This window comes from Phocoena phocoena, chromosome 2 (assembly GCF_963924675.1).
Source record: "Phocoena phocoena chromosome 2, mPhoPho1.1, whole genome shotgun sequence".
Lineage (NCBI taxonomy): Eukaryota > Metazoa > Chordata > Mammalia > Artiodactyla > Phocoenidae > Phocoena > Phocoena phocoena.
The window spans coordinates 77,903,335-77,918,160 of record NC_089220.1 but is presented as its reverse complement, the minus strand read 5'-3'; positions in this window follow the sequence as shown (position 1 = coordinate 77,918,160).

The window sequence follows — 14,826 nt, the reverse complement described above, 5'->3', positions numbered from 1 at the left end:
AAAAGCATCAAACCTCAATGGGGAAAACAAAAAGCACCACAAAAAGAACTCGAAAACAAGACATAAAATGGCAATAAGTACATACCTATGAATCATTTAAAATGTCAATGAACTAAATACTCCAATCAAAAGACACAGGGTGGCTGATTAGATTGAAAACAAGACCCTTCAATATGCTGTCTACAGGAGACTCACTTCAGGGCGAAAGACACAGATTGAAAGTGAGGGGATGGAAAAAGATATTTCATGCAAATGGAAATGACAAAAAAGCAGAGGTAGCAATACTCATATCAGAAAAAATTGACTGTAAAACAAAGGCTATACCAAAAAAGGGCATTATATAATGATAAAGGAATCAATACAAGAAGAGGATATTACACCCGTTAACATACGCACCCAATACAGGAGCACCTAAATATATAAAGCAAGTACCAACAGACATAAAGGGAGACATTAATGGGAATACAATAATGGTAGGAGACTTTAACATCCCACTGACATTAATGGACAGATCATCCAGAGAGAAAATCAATAAGGCAACAGAGGTCCTGAATGACACAATAGACGAGTTGGGCTTAGTTGATCTACAGGACACTACATCCTAAAAAAGCAGAATGCATTCTTTTCAAGTGCCCATGGAATGGTCTCAAAGCAAGCCTCAGCAAATTTAAGAGAAATTATGTCAAGCATCTTTTCTGACCACAGCAGTATAAAATGAGAAATCAACTACAGAAGAAAAACGGGAAGAGAACAAACGTGGAGACTAAACAACATGCTACTAAAAAACCAATGGGTCAATGATGAAATTAAAGAGGAAATCAGAAAATATCTTGACACAAATGAAAAAGAGAACACAGCTTTACAAATCTATGGGGATGCAGCGAAAGCAATTCTGAGAGGGAAGCTCATTGCTACACAGGTCTTCCTCAAGAAACAAGAAAAAAACCAACCTAGCTACCACCTATTGATAAAATAATTAGAAAAAGAAGAACAAAGCCCAAAATCAGCAGAGGGAAGGAAATAATAAAGATCAGAGAGGAAATAAACAGTTATCCAAAAAAAACGAAAACACCAGTAGAAAAGATCAATGAAACCAAGAGCTGGTTTTTTGAAAAGATAAAATTGATACACCTTTAGCCAGGGTCACCAAGAGGAAAGGAGAGAAGACCGAAGTAAAATAAGAAATAACAACTGATACCACAGAGATATAAAAAGATCACAAGAGAATACTACAGTTATATGCTAACAAATTGGACAATCTAGAAAAAATGGACATATTTCTAAAACATGGAGCCTGCTAAGACGGAGTCAAAAAGAAACAGACAGTTTGAACAAACTGATCACTAGAAGTTAAATAGAATCTGTAATTTAAAACCTCCCTGCAAACAAAAGTTCAGGGCTGGATGGCTTCACCAGGGAATTCTACCAAACATATAAAGAAGAACTTATACCTATCCTTCTCAAACTATTCCAAAAAACTGAAGAGGAGAGAACACTCCCAAGCTCATTCTACGAGGCCACCATCACCCTGATATCAAAACAAAAGACACTATAAAAAAAGAAAATTATAGGCCAATATCATTGATGAATATAGATGCAAAAATCCTCAATAAAATATTAGCAAACCAAATCCAACAATACATAAAGAGGATCATATACCATGATCAAGTGGGATTTATTCCAGGGCCACAAGGACGGTTTGTCATATGCAAATCAATGAATGTGATACACCACATTAACCAAAGGAAAGACAAAAATGATCATCTCAATAGATGCAGACAAAGCATTTGACAAAATTCAACATCATTCATGATAAAAACTCTCATCAAAGTGGGTATAGAGGGAACACATCTCAATATAATTAAGCCCATTTTTATGACAAACTGCCAGCCACACTCAGTGGTGAAAAGCTGAAAGCATTCCTGCTAAATTCAGGTACACAAGACAAGGATGCCCCCTCATGCCACTTCTATTTAACATAGTATTGGAGCTCCTAGTCACAGCAATCAGCCAAGAAAAAGAAAAGGTATCCACAGTGGAAGGGAAGAGGTAAAACTGTCACTATTTGCAGATGCCATGATACTCTGTATAGAGAACCCTACAGTCTCCACCCTAAAACTACTAGAACTAATAAATAAATTCAGCAAGGTTGCAGGATACAAGATTAATACACAGATATCTGTTGCATTTCTATACACTAATAAATCCCATTTAAAATCACATCAGTAAAATAAAATACCTAGGAATAAACTTAACCAAGGTGGTGAAAGACTTATATGCTGAAAACTATAAAACACTGATGAAGGAGATTGAAGATGATTCAAAGAAGTGGATGAAGAAATTGAAACATATCATGTGCTCTTGGATTGGAAAAATTAATAGTATTAGAATGGCCATACTACTCAAAACAATCTACAGATTTAATGCAATCTCTATCAAAATACCCAGGACATTTTTCACAGAACTAGAACAAATAATCCTAAAATTTATATGGAATCACAAGAGACCCCAAATTGCCAAAGCAACCCCGAGAAAAAAGAACAAAGCGCCCAGACTTTAGACTATACTATAAATCTACAGAAATCAAAACAGTGTGGTATTGGCACAAAAACAGACACATAGATTAATGGAACAGAATAGCACGGAAATAAACCCATGCATCTATGGTCAGTTAATCTATGACAAAGGAGGCAAGAATATACAATGGAGAAAAGACAGTCTCTTTAACTAGTGGTGTTGGGAAAACTGAACAGCCACATGTAAAGCAATGAAATTAAAACATTTCCTCACACCATATACAAAAATAAACTCAAAATGGTTTAAAGACCTAAATGGAAGAACTGAAACCTAAAACTCCTAGAAGAGAACATAGGCTAAACCCTCTTTGACATAAATTGTAGCAATATATTCTTGGATCGGTCAGTCTCCTAAGGCAAAAGAAATAAAAGCAAAAATCAACAACTGGAACCTAATCAAACTTAAAAGTTTTTGCACAGCAAAGGAAACCTTCAATAAAATGAAAAGACAACCTACAAAATGGGAGAAAATATTTGCAAATAATGTGACTGACAAGGGACTAATATCCAAAATATACAAACAGATCATACAACTCAATATTAATAAAAAATTCTAATCAAAACTGGGCCTAAGACTTGAATAGACATTTTTCAAAAACAGACATACAGATGGTTAATGGGTACATGGAAAAAACGTTCAACATTGCTAATTATGAGAAAAATGCAAATCAAAGCAACAGCAACATATCACCTCACACTGGTCAGAATGGCTATCATCAAGGAGTCTGCAAATAACAGATGTTGGGGAGGGTGTGGAGAAAACGGAACCCTCGTATCCTACACTGTTGGTGGGAATGTAAATTGGTGCAGCTGCTGTGGAAAACAGTATGGAGGTTCCTTAAAAAACTAAAAATAGAACTGCCATATGATCCAGCAATCCCACTCCTGGGTATATATCAGGAAAAAATGAAAACTCTAATTTGAGAAGGTACGTGCACCCCAATGTTCATAGCAGCACTATTTACAATAGCCAAGACATGGAAGCAACCCAAGTGCCCATCAGCAGATGACTGGATTAAACAATACTGCACACAATGGAATATTATTCAGCCATAAAAAGAATGAAATATTGCCATTTGCAGCAACGTAGATGGACCTAGAGAATATTATGCTTAGTGAAATAAGTCCGCTAGAGAAAGACAAATACTGTATGATATCACTTACATGTGGACTCTAAAAAATAATACAAATAAATGTATATACAAAACAGAAACAGACTCACAAACATAGAAAACAAACTTGTGGTTACCAAAGAGGAAAAGGAAGGTGGGGGAGGGAAAAATTAGGCATATGGAACAAACTATTGTATATAAAATAGATAAGCAAAATGCATTTAAGGTATTACACATTACCTTATAACCTATAATAGAATATAATCTGCAAAAATACTGAATCACTATGCCATACACCTGAAACTAATACAATATTGCAAATCAACTATACTTCAATAGTAATAAAAATGAATGCCTGCATTCCGGGGAACAAGACAGACATTTCTGTGCTCTAATATGCAGGCAGAGGGAAGGAAGATTTGGGGCAAATAAGTAGGGAAAATTTTGAAAAAAATCTAAAATTTAGTTTAAGAACAAAACCAGATGGAAAGAACAGGTTAAGTTACAGAGACAGATTGTATTATCCAAAGATAGTTGCACCAATATATTTCTCATCTTACATGCTCTTCTTACAATACGGTTTTGACAATCCTTCATCAGGAGGTGGGTTCTTCTTCCCCATTCCTTCAACAGGGACAGAAGTTCGTAAATACAACCAATAGTGTACGATGAAAGTGACTTTTAGGCCTTGGTCAAAAAAACCATTACACGTTTCACCTTGGATCACTCAAGCAGACCTGTGGAGAGAGAGGCACTGAGACCTGCAGCCTAGAGGGCAGCAACAACTTGCCGGCCAAGTGAGTCAGCCACTTTAGAGGTCCATGTTCCAGCCATCCAGGTGACTGCATACCCAGTGGATATAGCACTAAAACCACATGCGACTCCAAGTGAGAACTGTCCAGTTGAGTTCCTCTCAAACTAACAAAAACCATGAAAAATAAGTGATTATTGTTTAATCAACACCAAATTTGGGGATGTTTTGTTATGTAGCAGTTGATAACTATAAAGTTACCTTATCTTACTGAATACCTTTCATCTTCACGCAATGATGGGCACGAAGCAAACGTTACTTGGAGAAAGACTTGGAGGCATACCTACAAGCAGGCATGGCTGGTGCAGGCCAACTTTAAAGTCTTATTTCCACGAATACATCATATCCAGGTGAAAGTAGGCAGGTAGAGTCTAAAGGGGAATATTTAGTCTCAGGATTTATGGCCTGTTAGTTGGACCATCGGCATGTATACTTAAAATTCAACAGATATCGTCACTATGCTCAGCAAGGGAGAGGAGATCTCTGTGAAATCAAAGAGGAGATTCTTCCTAAGGTGGAATATTTTCCCTAGGTCCTCATGATACACAAGCCTCCACCCTCTCCTAGGTGCTTTAATTCAGAGCACAACTCTAATAATGGTTTCTACAAACCCTTAGGAGCATTTGGACCGTACTTTCCAAACAACAGTTCTAGAACATTTCTCCATAAAGGAGGTCTTTTGAAGAAAAGAGTTTAACGTGATGAATGACTTGAGCACTGGGAAGGGCTTTCGCCTTGGGGTCAAGAGATCTGGATTCTAGCCTTGATGTACTTACTAACATTGAGTGTAACTTTCAGCAAGTCCCTTGAATTTCAGTAGTTTTCACTCCGTGAAATGGAGATGTTATCCAGTGTCTGAAGACTTTTGCAGCTCTATGACTCTGATTTAAAAGATTTCCTAGTGATAAAATGTCTCCCCAGATAATAACTATGTCTGTTCATTAAGTCTATCTGTACCCACTGAGGCATGTTTCAGCAAACTTCTAGAACTCAATAGTGCATGGCATTCAGGAATACTGAACAAATGAATCAATTAAAAAAACACACAATCCTGCTTCTGTTTCACAGAGGAGTGTTTTGCTGAAAGTCTTTTAGTTTCTTCGTAGATATCTGCATGTTTCTTACCATTGCTTGAAAAGAATTTCTACCTTGTGCTTAGTGTTAGAATACAACACAATTCTATTTCTGTTCCGTTTCCCTCCTCTTATCACTTACCATCCCATAACATGAAGTCACCAGTCCTTGCGGCTCTCCACCCCACACCTCCACCTCGGGCAATTTATGTTCAAGCAGTGTTGCTTTAGGGTCAGTATAGCTGAGACCATGCTTGTCTGGGTTTGTCTGTTCAGTGTTAGCCTTGAATGCCTAGCTAGCTTACGCACTGTTGGTGTGGTGGACAGGAGAGAGAGAAGAAAGCGTGAATGATGGACTTACTGAGACCCAGCTCTTGCAGCTCCGTAGTAATGCTGCCCTTGAGCAGTAATGAAAGCTGGAAGTGACTGGTATTCTCCACGTTAGAGCACTGCTAGGATACTGTCTTAAACGCCTCCTGCAAACAAATCTGCACTGCACACCAGACAGACATGAAACCAAGATTTATTAAAATACCCTTAGCATATTTACAGTTGGAAGACATGAATGCAGTTCTCTGTAGATTCCAAAAAAATAGAGCTCTATCTCTTAAATTATCAGAGGTATCAACAGATTAGGATAAATATAATCTATCACAGAGATAGAATTCTTTGAATAGACAATCTACATTTTCTAACCAATATATACTATGTACAAAAATACACTTGATGTGGGGACCAAGTAGTGTCAAGGAGGAAAACATATATATATATATATACACACACACACACATATTTTCATTATGTACAAATCAATATTGGTTCCTTCACCCTTTCTTTTTAAAAATAAATACTTCATTTGGTTTGCAAATGACATTTACAAATTCAACTAAAGAGCATTTCTCAGCTTTGACAAAATTAAATATGCAAATTAGAAATACATATTTTTAAAAATTTAAAGGGAAAAAAATACCTGAATCCAATTAGCTTATTACCTTAAAAAATATCCAAGAGCGTGTAATGTAAGGTTTCATGTCTCTAAAGTGCCTTCTCGTTTCTCAAACTGTCTTCATTATTGCTTAAAATCCTTTAAGATTACATCTACAGTTTGGTCTAATAATTAAACAGAAAAGCCAACTTTTTTCCAGGTCAAATGGTTGACTATTTAAGACATGCTTATACTTTAAGTGCTTTCAAGAGTGTAACAGTTACTGTTGATTTGAAAATAACCACAAATTGTCAACATCCTGATCCACATTCCTGAAGATGCTTGAATCATCAGTAATAGTAAGAATTGAGGGGCGATAAAGAGCCTATGATTCAAAATGTTTGCACAGAATTCACTTTGTCCAGCATCACAGAAAAGTTACTTGAGAGTCAACACTTGAGCCTTAAAACACATCATAGTTGGTGACCTGAACTCATTTACAATTTATGAAAAGAATGGTCCCTAATTAGTTTTAAAGTAAAAATCTCTGAGAAATTGAGAAGGACTGGAACCATGCCTCTCCTCAACCTTCTTAAAATATAAAGTAGAATAAAAAAAGAAATGTATTTTCCATCTCTTTTATGGATTTTCCCTCTTTGCCTAAGTGATGAGGTGGTGCTGACATTAACGAGAGGCAGTCACAACACTGTCTCTCTCTTGGTCACAGCAGAGCTCCCTGTCCAAAGGGCTGGGGGATGGAGCACAGGGTGTGAGAGGAGGGAGTGAGGGCTCAGGGGGACTTTCAGGTGTCTGTGGGGGAAAGGGGTGGAGAAAGCTGGGTCCTGGAGAAACTGTAACAGTAAAGTGAGGAAAACATCGCTGTGGGGTGTGAAGGAAGGGGAGGCTGATGCAGAAGTATTGAAAGGAGAAAAGTGAAATGAAGCTTGATGCCAAAGTGACTTTTAAACAGGCATAGAGGAAACAGGAAGGTCCATGGACAACCGACCCCATCAAAATGAATCAGAAATTCATTGGAGTTATTTCCACAAGCACAGGCCAGTCTCACTGGGGTACCTGCTTTTCCAGAACATTGTCAGGCACGGACCAATATGAGATACTGGGCACTCGCATCCCCCTGCCCTCATACATATTATGCCCTGAGCTTCCACTGAAAGGCTGCCCATGATACAACCATGGCAACGGTCACCAGCTCCCTAACAATGCATTGTATCAGCAAAACATTGAACCCTGGCCTCGTTCAAATTTTCCTTCTCCCCTGTCTCCTGTTTTTCTCCATTATCCCATTGCTTGTAATCTCACAAGGCAAAATGAAGACACATAACTGCAGGGATCAAATTAATTTTAGGAAGCAGGGTCGAGGGTGTTGATAAGAAAATTAAACTCTAAAGGGCTTGAAATAATTTACATTTCTGTCAGGCCTGATTTCTATTAGGATGCTGACTGACGTCGCTTAAGGTTCTGGGCATTCGGGCCAGTACTGTGTTTTTCCAGGCCAAAGCACGATCCCCCTAAATCAAAGTCCAGGGGCGCTCTGCTTCCATGCTAGTCTAAATTAAAATTCAATGAAAGGAAAAGACTATGATGAATCGATGACATGTTTCCTCCAAAGAATCTTAAAAATTATTCAATTTCTAACTTTAAAAGGTTCTGCCTTTTTAAGAATATCTTCAATGGTTTCTTTAAAGGGAAGGCCTTTTTTTCTTAATGCTTATATTCTTCAAAGATTATACATCCTACTAACAGTAGGGTCATATTATTTGCATCTTGAGAAATTGAAGAATTGTAAAATTAATATTTGGCATAGGCCTATCCCTTTGGTAGACCCCCAAATCCTATGTGTGTCACTCTGGGCAGAGAGAATTGTCACTAGACTTTCCCCCTCACCCACTGATTTGTTTCCAAAGGAAATGAACATCTTTAGAGGATTAAGCAGGGGGCAATCTCAGTGGGTTGACACTACCTTCTTCATGCCTTGGAGGTCAGATCTGAAGATACAAGATTATAGGTAGGGACAAGTTGCCAAGAGGAAAGGGAAAAAAATAAGCTACTTATAGTTTGCTCAAACCTATCTAAAATGGAGATTTTGAAGCTCTAAGTCTCTTACTGGGAAGAGTAGTATAATCTTTGTGTGCTATATACCCATTTTTATATACCTCATAGAAACCTGGAATTTGGAATCCATCCCAAGAGTTCCTAGAAAGCTGTGCATTCCTAAATACACCTACCATCCATGTCATGGTGCGGTGGAGAGTAATTTCCCTTATACTCAGTGGTCTATGCTACTAGCCTCTCATTTTGGAAAGCTGACCGGGATGAGTAAACAAAAATACGTTTGTTTCACGGGACAAGAATGGAAGCAAGCCCTAGAAGAGAACAAGGAAGGAAAGTACGTACAGCTTTGCCAAAGATGTTGACAAACCACTGGGCATGCATGCCTGAAAACATTAGATTTCGTACTTGATAGACTAAATACAACACACTGGCAGCTCACACTATATATGGGGAGAAGTATTCATTCTCTTTTAAGACATTCTTACAGCTTCCAAGACAAAAGAACCCCTTGGTGTCTGCACAGGTAGAATCTAGGGAAATGCTCAGCCTACAAAACAGCTTAAGGGTGGTAGAAGGTTGTTTACTCCACGGGGAAGAAGGCCAAATTGCTGTGGAAAATTGTGGGCTCATTTGCATCTTGCTAGCCCAGTGCTATCAGATTTCACACAAAGCTTAAAAAAAAAATAGCCCACAGAAGTCTATGAATCAGCTTTCTGAAATGGAGATACACTGGAGATTCTTAGTATATTTAAGAGAAGATTAAAAATAGAAAATTATATGTGCATATGGAATGTAGAATAAATTAATGGCTTTAGCTACCACTCTCATTTAAAATACTGAGATTAAATCAGCCTTCCCCAGATTATAGCATGAAGAAGACATTCATGAACAAGTACTTTATAGACATAATATGCCAGAGTTCGTTTGAGCGCTGACTGAAGTGAACCATCATGCTAGAGGAGGGAAGACAAGAAGGAAAAGGTCCTCTATGTTACTGTTTATCACCAGGGTAGTTGGGAGAGGGGCTGGGGGTGGAGAAGAAAGGAATCGAGGATAGGATAGGATAGCTTGAGGTTATCCTGTCCTCAAGCTCCATTGAGGACAGCATAACCTACTGAATGAGGCTTGATCTGCTTCCCTAATCTCTTCTCTGGTAGAAACTGCATGGGCGCCTTAAGAGACAGTAAACTTGCTGCCATTTTCATATCTTCACATTTCCAAGTAAGTCGTCAACTACACAAATTTCCCAAATGCTAAGTTTATGTCACAGTGTTGATTAAGGGTCTTGGAACAAATAAGGCTATTGAACTGGCTTCCATGTTGACATGTTAATACTCTCTTGAATTTACTACTTCTCAGCAGAGCATTGATCTGGGAGGATTTGGTGGATTACCCGCTCCTTGGGAGGGGAAAGGAAGAACTATGAAACTAAAATTAAGTGCCTCTAACAAGGTGCCAACAACTGACACGTGTGCAGAAAGACACAAAATGAGCCTCTCAGTCACATACAGCTGTGTAACTGAGCCCAGTGTTGCCTGGATTCAATCACTCATGAACTTATAAATACCGTTATGGGAGTCTAAAGGAGACAGACCTGCTGAGGCCTGTTCCAAAAGGTGCCTTTAAGTGACTTCTGCACCAATAATAGACCAGGTTCCAAGCAGCCAGATTATCTCTCTCCATAGCTGGAAAATGGAAACTTATTTGCATTTTGGAAAGGTTAAACACTGGCCATTTGTTTCAAATACTGTTAAGTTTGTCCACACAGACTTCTCTTGTGTTGCAGATTTCTTTATGATAACAAAGTAGCTGACATGAATGAAAATGCACTTCTTTATTCAATCCACTCTCTTTAGTTGTGTTCCTGAGGTAAAAACCTAACCTATGAAGCGTGGTATTCATGGGCTTCTGGACGTTCCATACATTTATAAACTGCTTTTACGAGAGAACAAGAGAGAGGAAATTTTCATAGTCTAGCACTTCTTTCACTATATTATACCACTTCTCTTTGTACGTGGCTTTTCGAAAAATAGACTGCTCAGAGCAATACTTGACTCCCTTGAATTCACACTCTAAAAATCGCCTGGTTTAGGCTGAAGTCTCAAGTGGGCAGTTAAGAGCTCTTACTTTGTCTACACTCATCAGCCCTCACAGCTGTTCAAATCCTCATGTGCTTAGGACTTCTATAACATTGGGTTTCACAATATGTCTGTTATTTGTTGTTTTTGTGTGTGATTCAGGAACTAATTAATTTGTGGATTGCTAAATCTGCTAATGCTTTTCTTCCCTTCCCCCTTTTGGTCATTTTTTTTTTTCTGATTAGAACAGGCAGGATCAAAGAAAAATGAAGCTCAAATCTAATGAGAGTTCTTGTTAGCAATTTTTAGACTATTTAAACTAATTTATAAAATTGGATATTTGATTTTTGCATCAGGTATTTGGGAGGAAAAAAGCTGTATTTTTTGCAGTTCTTCCTTCCCCGTAACATAGAAAGCCCCAAATTGGTTTTATCTTTGTTTGGCAAGGGTGCAGTACTACAAAAGAGATCAATTTAGAATGTCAGACAATGAAGAGGTTCCCATGTCAATGTTACAGTCTGGTTCCTGGAAAAGAGCCCGCAGGTCTGTACTGCTAATTCCCCTTTCTACACTGGCCGTCTGTGTGCTGTTTGCTGTGCTAGTGTATGCAATGATCTGCGTCAGTGATACCAGGCAAGAAAGAAGCAGAAATAGAAATGAGAAAATATGATGTCCAAGAAAGCTAGAAGTAAAATGAAAATTCCTCCACACAAGTGGTATAATCCAGAGAGAGATGCGCAATCCCAGTCCAACGAGCAAATCTTTACTAAAAACACACTTACGTCTCTTTTGCTACGTCCAGTCATGGTCTTGGAAGGACTATACCAATGACTTCTTCATGTTGCTGGAGGTTTCCAATACCACCAAAGAGTTTTATTCCTTCCTTTAGTTCTTCCGGGTTCTCCACCAGCAGCATAGGAGTTTATCATTTAGGGAAATGCCTTTCCTTATAGTACTTATGAGAAAAGGAGGTGCCTAAGGGAGGCTGAGCAGGCGTGCAGCTTCTACTGTTCTTACCGGAAAGAAGAGGGGGTCAGAGACCAGCACCCAACCTGGCATTCGTTTCCTCAGTGATGTTGCCAATTTGTTTCGGCTAGAACATTTAAAGATGGAAGAGCACCACTGGATTTCCTTATTCTACTTCCCAGATTTCAGACCTTCTCTCTTCATAGTTCCTAGGTAGTTGCAATGAATGTTTAAAGAGGTATCACAGACAACCACCAAAGATTCAAAAGGTAACTGTTGGGCAGCAGGTCCATCACCTGTGACCCCTGGGCCTCGACCATCAACACATCATCCATTTCTTCTTGGCTACCTCTTCCCTTCGCCACACCCCCTCCCATAAGTTGCCTCTTCTTGGGTTAAAAAACCATATAGCACACCTTCTCCTCACTTGATTATTGATACCTCACAGGCCTATGTTTTTAACTGACCTGTTTATATCATGCTTTCGTGTCATATATGATATACTTGTGTGCTCGATGATTATGCCAGTTACTCATGCAGGAATCTGAACTGCTATCTGCTGTGTCCTCGGATTTAATGAAGCTTGGCTAGGAAGAGAGGATGTTGTTATAAGTTAAGGTTTCTCCGAGTCTGCCTAGTAGGTCAGGTGTGAGTGTCTGGTTAAACGCAGAGTAGAAATACTGGCCACTGTCCCTCTAGTGCAGGCAGGGCTATGCTTAGAGCAGCCAAAAGTGCCCACTCTGCTAAGTGGTACCCTACTACTTCTCCATGAAAAGTTTAGCGACACCTGTTGGAGTTAATACAGTCTCAACTGCATTTTGGACGGATTGTTCTCAGGGCCTCCAGGTTGTTTTAGATGGCCCACCTTGAACAAACTCTTGTGAACCTTGACCGAGCATGAAGTCAAGTTAGAAATGAGGGTGCTGTCACAATGCAGTCCACGTGTGGACTTGGGAAGGGTGTCCAGATACCTAATGCAGGATGCAAACTGGGAGAGAATAATGGGGATCCTGCCTAGTGTAGTGATAACAGTATCACTACATTGGACTCACTAGGTTTCCCCAACAGAGGTAGGCAAACGCTGCTCTTTAGAAATAGGTATTTGACTGCCAATTTCCAGTCTGTCCACTAGGATGAAATCCAACCTGGGCTGCATTTGTCTAACTCTCAGATTCAGTGTTGCCATTCATTATTCTTCAGCACTGGTTCCCTGAGGGCAATGTTTCTGTAGGGTTATAAAGCCACAGTCCTGCTTCCCTCCAGTGATTTTCTTGTGAGCATCCTACGTAGAGACCTGAAGTGGGCTACAGGGACCCCACTGAGAGCCTCCTGCCGTTCTCTCCTATTAAGTCTTTAAGGAGCCATTATTAAGGATCTAGACTTCTGTTGTTCTCACTAAACTCAAAGTTGATTCCCAAGGCACGACAAAACAGGTGCTTTTTCTTTTGCATGATAATACTAGAAGGACTGTCACAGAGCACAGGGTAGCTGTAAGTAGAATTTGTTTGAAATCGAGGAATTCCTTAGGTCGTCTTCACCATGAAGTGAAAATGAAGAGAAACAATCTAGGAAAGCAGTATGATAAGCTCGCTCACAAGCAACTTCTTTTAATCATGTAAGTTCTTACCTGCTCTGCTAGTTTGCTTGTCTCATCCTTCTATTTTTTGGGGAAAAAAACCAAACCATATTATTATATTCCTTTCCTCTGAACTGTTAGAAAAGGTGATTAGCACCTGCATGAATATGGCTTCATGACTTGATTTGATCCTGACTGTGCATTCTTGATTTCCCCCAATGGGCATTCTATTAGAATATGCTGCTGCTTTAATTGGCCGAACCTATTATGGGGTCCCTGAGGGGGCTGATGACTAGCAGGCATGTCCTGGGTAGACACTCAGGCCCCTGGGAAGATGGGGGGGGGGGGCAAGGGGCAGGCCACACGTGGCAGGCGGATGGGGAAGGGTTTTAAAGTTTCTGCTCATCTCTAGACGGTCCTCCACCAATTGGAGGGGAAAACTTGGGCCTCTCTCCTTTCAAGGCTGAAACCTGATAGGCTTTGATCCTCATCTCAGTTCACCCCAAGGCTCCTCTCTTCTCTCCTCACAAGATAGACTAGAAGAGTGGTGGCTTAAGGAAGAAATGTTAGGACAGAGGTCCACTTTGGTTTCCCTGTGACTCAGGAGGCAGTGGTCACATGGGCTTCCAGGGTCAGAAAAAGCTGCCTACGTATGATATTCCACTCAAAGTTCAATATCAATGTAATCACCTTCTTCCCATTGTGATGTAAAGAACTCTTTTTCTGCCCTTAGTTAGTTTGTTTTTTGACGTTAAAAAACCCCTGCTTCACCATACGTCACATGCCTGTCGGTCAAGGTCATGATAAAGGGCTGCATCTGCTCTCCTGTCTAGAAACTGCCTCCTGGGGTTGGTGGGAGAGGTCCGGCCACATCCGGTCCCAGAACACGGTGTACAGCTCAGCTGTGGGTTACCAAGGTGTTATCCACGCATAGATGATTTGAGGTGTGAGATGTGCTCTGAGTGATACTGGGTCACTTGTCCAAGCAGGTGCTTTGACCTCAAATCTGTCCCCACTCAGGTATCACAGTTTCTTCTGGGACAGAAGGGGTGGAGAACCAACCCCTAGTGGTCCAGGAAACCCCAATGAACTGATATGAAAACAAAAGAATGGGTCTCGCTAAATGGCTGATGCCAACTCCCTGTATCCTAATTTGTTCTCCAGGATGAAGTTTATGGCTATTTAACCCCCTTCTCCATCCACGTATAATTCCATTTTCTGTTCTGTTACATAAAAAAAACAATGAAAAAATAACCGTTTTTCGAGTGTGGGAAATAGATAGTCTTGGACCTCTTAAAGTAGTTTTGGTAAGTTTCAACATTTTTGGCGAGAAGGGTGCTTCAGGATCTTGCTGCAATAGAATCAAAAATCAATAATCAAACCAGCAGTATGTAAAGACCAAGGCTTGAACTTGCTCAAGGCAACTGTCACAAAACATCCTTTTCTTCTTCTGTCACAAGTTTATATACATCAGGTTTGGGTTAGAAAGCTTGAAATCTCTGCTTTTAAAAAAAAATTGGAAAATCTTGGTAATTCTTCTGGTCTCATAACAGAGCGAACTTTGGACCTCTAGAAGAAACAGTTATCAAATACTTCTTCAGCAGTTTTTCATTGTTCCTATGGCTTAACAAGGGAC